The sequence below is a fragment of the Pinus tabuliformis genome, chromosome 8 (genome assembly GCF_031772625.1).
Source record: "Pinus tabuliformis cultivar Carrire ecotype Pingquan chromosome 8, CPIR1, whole genome shotgun sequence".
Taxonomy (NCBI): domain Eukaryota; kingdom Viridiplantae; phylum Streptophyta; class Pinopsida; order Pinales; family Pinaceae; genus Pinus; species Pinus tabuliformis.
The window spans coordinates 1,824,056,176-1,824,061,480 of record NC_142294.1 but is presented as its reverse complement, the minus strand read 5'-3'; positions in this window follow the sequence as shown (position 1 = coordinate 1,824,061,480).

Below are 5,305 nucleotides of genomic sequence, written 5' to 3'. Positions count from 1 at the left end.
AGCTGAACACGGCATCCCACTAGGTCTTCTACACTTGCCTCTTCTTACTTACTCCAGCTAGCTAAGCCCTTCCAAACTGTAATTCCTCATGGGGGACCCAAGAAACGAAAGTCTTGCCGCAAGTACCAACGAGTCCCAAACCACTAGTGTCCCGAACAAGTTCCCCACTACTCTCAAACTATTAGAGGATAATTCGCTAGTTCTTGGCCAAGATCTGTCAGCCCTAGCTCTTCTCCTCTCGCCTATACTACATCATGCAAACGAACTTGGCTAGTGAGAATTCCAACCAGTTCATTCTCCATGGATGTTGCAGGGTACCAAGGATCATCCAGCGCTACGAACACACCCTGCACTGTGCATCAGTTTCTAGCTTCTATGGCTCTCCCTTAAGGCCTATACCTTGGAAAGACATGCAAGAGCTCCAAAACCCTTACCGCACTGCACAACACTATCATCTCCCACCACAACCAAGCAATGTGTAACCACCTCCAAGGACATGATTTAATAGCCATTGTCATGGGTGATAGCCTTGCACGCTGGCTCTTACTATCATGTCTATTAAACATGGAGTGGGGCACGCATGGAGGCTCGACACACTCCATCGTCACCTCCTCCACCACTTGTCCAGTAATTAAAGCACCCCATCAAGGAAAAGTTTAACTAATATATAAATATTTATAATTTTTTTAAAATATAAACTTTATTCATTAAAAAAAAATTAGATATATAAATAAAATATAAATATATGTATTTTTAAATATTATATTTATAAATACTTTTAGTGGAAAATAATCATTATTGCCATTATTTGAATATATTTGATCTTATAACTTTATAAACCTCTAGAAATAATATATATATATATATATATATATATATATATATATATAATTCTATAGTATTAATATTTAATAATAACATTATTAATCTATTTTAAATTCAATGTAATCTATATGAGTAATATTATTTTAAATTTTATTAGACCATTTTAATTTCAATAAATATTAATGTTTTTTATCATTATTAATATATCCATTAATATTATATAATAAAAATATAATTATTTAATTAATTTTACTAATAATTATGAAAAGTTGAGTTTTTGGTTTTGTTAAGTAAATTTTAGGTTTTTTCTTTTCTTTTTTACATAGCCATTTATGCTTAGTTCTAAGAGGGGGGCTCTGCCCCTTCTTTAGGTAAATTATTTCGAGTGTTTATATGAGTTATATCTATTAGTATTCCCCATAAATATTTTTAGTTTTGACATCTTTTCCATTAATAAACTAGATGAAGTGGGGTTTCTGGTTTCACAGTAAATACTGAGTTGCGTGCATAGTGGCAAATTAGAAATCCATGACATTTCCTCCATAAATGAGTGAAAGATCCAAAAAAATGAGGTTAAATCTAGTAAGATTGGAGAATATATCCAATATATGCAGGATCACATTCTTATCTCCAAATTTGTTGGATAATGACCCTTCGAAAAGGCTTTGATTGGGTGGGTCTGAAATAAATGGAACTCCCAGGGTCAATAGAATTGGAGTTAGAAGCCAAAGGTTTTTTTACAGTTATTTTCTCTATCTTAGAAAAAATACTAAACGTTTTTGAAGGAGGGTTTACTTTTTCAATAATTCAGGGCTCTTCATGTGATTCTGGGAGGAACATTGTAATACATATAAGGACCATTTTCTTTTGACCCCGGTGTGGGTCCATCTCTTTTCTCTTCCCAAGGAATATTGAGAGGAGGAACCCTTGAAAATCAACAATCCCATTGGAAACTTTCTCAAATTATTGGAGGCTAACAAGAGAGGGAGGTACACTTCAGATGCATGGATCTGTGTTTACTTGACTATCTTCCAACCTTATCTAGCCTCCATATATATTTACTATCATGATAGTGTTTGGAATTAGCCTCTAGATTATGAACAAGTCCCCTTTTGATGTAGACATTATCTTCAATATAGGCATATTATTAGGGATTGTTCGATGAAAACAATAGAATTGATTGAAGAAAACCATTCTAAGAAAGAGCCAATTGATTGACGAAAAATCCACTAAAGAAGTAGAAATTTGAGCCCCCAAGGTACCTCAAATTTTGATCAAAACCATAGATTTGAGAATAGGATCGAGTCTCTATACTCTTTGAAGGGGACTCAAGATAAATTCAACATTAACTCGAGCATGTAATCAATAAAATTTAAATCTTAGAACCATACAAAAATCGTGCAAAAGTATCTTGAAGAGCACCAACAAAAGGCACTACCATATGGGATATTAGCTCATCTTCGGAAAAAGTAGAAGTCCTTCTAGAAGATATGGATCTCGATGACCCACAATTGTTTCCCTTGTAGAAGAATGACATGGAAATAATGTGAATGACATGCGAGCTCATGAGCCTAGGATTTTGTATAAGGCCTATATTTAAAACAAACAATTGAGTTTGGGTTCCTCACAGACTAGTCTTTGGGTTTAGATGATGGATTTCAAGAAGGCCTCTAAGCAAGACAAAAAAACCAAAAATGAGACCATAAGAATATTAAGGTGCAAATCTAAGAAGACGATTAAAAATCAGTCAACTTGAAAAAAGTTATGTAAATGTGAAAAAAAATTCCTCTAAAACCTTAAATCTTTAAGAAATTTTCAATCTATAATAATTTTATGATATCCCATTCGTAATAAGTAGCTTGTTAATATAATTTTTTAATAAAAAAACATTTTTATAAATAAAAAATTATATAATATAAAATACACTATAATAAATATTATTATTAAAAAAAACAATTATCATTGTACGAGATTTGAATGTTTCACTCTCTAATAATATAAAAATGAGTAATAATTACATTTATAAAATATAAAATATTTCGATTATCATCTTACAAGTTTGAATGGACAATCATTGTAATGTATAAATTTTCTTTAACATCTAAAAATAACTATTTATTGAATTCCATACGATAGGTAGTGAAATGCATCGTCATGTTCAAAATACAAAGTTCTTTTATAAATATGAAGGTAGAATTAATTTTTCAACATTTAAGTATTAAATACATGAGATATTTTTTATAATTTTTTAGTGGGTTGATAAGAATATAGTCACCTTCAATTACCATTACTTCACAATTTAGAATAAGGGGATACAAATGGAAGGAGATTTCTCAATTTGTGTCACGCATATTATTATTGTTCTGGGTAAATGTGTGTTGATGTGTGTTGGTAGTTAGCACATCGTTTTTGGTATATAAATACAAAATTTCTCATATATTTTATTGGTTTTAAATGATTTAAAAATAAGATTTAAGTGTTGGTAGTTGATAATTCTTTTTTCTATTTATAATTCTTTATCCCAATTTAGTGAGAGTTTTACTAGGTGGTCTTTATTCAGTGAGGGGTTTGGTCTGTAACTTGTTTATTTACTAGATTTTTAGGAAAAGTGGTTTTTTTTGGTTTGATACTCTCGGATAGTAGCCCAAATACTTATTGTTATCTATTATCATTTTTTATAGTCATCATTTCTATCTCTCTTGTTAAATGAATTTCTTTTTAAGATGTGTATTCATCTCCTAAACCTAGTCTTATTTGAACTTTTGAACTTTTAATTCTATGTTTGAGGCAATGGCTAGAAGAGGTTTTGGTCATAGAGGGTGTGGTTCTTACATTGGGCATCACATCTCTTAAGAGAGAAAATTTAGAGTAGATCAATTGAGAGTGGCTTTTAGAACACAAATTTCATGAGTAATATAAGAGGAAATTATCTTTATAGAAGAGAAAGGAGGCATAGAGTGCAACTTCGTCATTGATGAAGAAATATATTCTATTATTGAGCTCAGATTAAAAATACTAGTAATACTCGTAAGTCCAATTCTAAGTATTAGTAGAAAATTGACTTATATTGGAAAATCGAAACTCTAATGAAAAAATAATTAATAAAAAACATGAAACCAATTGGAAGAATTACTCCACCTCAATAGAAAATCAAAACTCTAATGAAAAGATAATTGATAGAGAACATAAAACCAATTGAGAGAATTACTCCACCTCAATAAAATACAACTTTAAATAAATAAAATTAACCACAAAATATTAATTCTCACTGAACAACTTGTAGATTTGGAGTTTGTAGAACTTTAGGACCATAGAGAGGTTCCTATTGATGTTAATTCTTACCGTTGCATAATCTCTCATATGGATAGATTTGGTTTATAACATCTTTTCTTTTGTTCTCATTTATGAAAAAGTATGATTTTTATTATTTATAATGTATAATAATACTAATTCAAATTAATATGCCTATTTTATTTATAATTACTTTTGATATAATTTTGAAATTAATAATATAACTCAAAAAAATTATGATTTAGTGAGTATGTATAATATACTTTTTGTTTAATACATGGCGGACCAACTTAACTTACCTTGAAAAAGTAAACAGAAAATCTCTTATAATAAAATAATAAAATATTATATAAAATTATATATTTAATATACAATTAAAAATAATAAAAGACAGTAATTTAAGATTTTTTTTTTTTTTCTTATTCCTATTTTTATTATGACTTCTAAATATGAAACATTATTTAATGATGGACGAGGAATATGCTATACCTCGGGTTTGAAAGTACAAAATTGATTGAAGATATTGACTTGATATAAGTTTATTTTATTTAATATTTATAAAATATATATTAAGGATTGATGTAAATAGCTATAATGTGAAGTCGTATATCTAAAAGTGGTATAGATGTTTGAATGGATTATATATATTTTCAAAAAACTGTATTATACAGTTTAAAATAAAAATAAAAATAATATATTATAATTGTGTTATTATATATTTTATTTAATTTTAAGTATAATTTTTATGATTTAAATTAATATAAATATTTTTTTTTAATTATATTTTAAAAATTATATATTTCAAAATATATTTTTCTATTATGTAATATAAATATGATATTTATATTATATCATTATTGTATAAAATTTCAAAAATAAAGTTATATTAATGTTTATGATAATTTTAAACATGAAATATAATACAAGTATCTTATATTTTATATGAAATTTAGAGATGCAATATTTTTGAAGAATAATAAAAAAATAGAGAAAATCTATAATTTTATTTTTTATAATCTCAAAATGAAATATAATACAAGGTATTTTATATTTTTTATAAAAGAAAGTCTTTCTCCTGTTGGAGCAGTTAGTGGGCAGCTAAACAAAATACAAGCAACAGCAGATAAACACATCATAAAAGAGACACGGGGTTTAACGTGGTTCACCCAACCATTCTGGGCTACGTCCA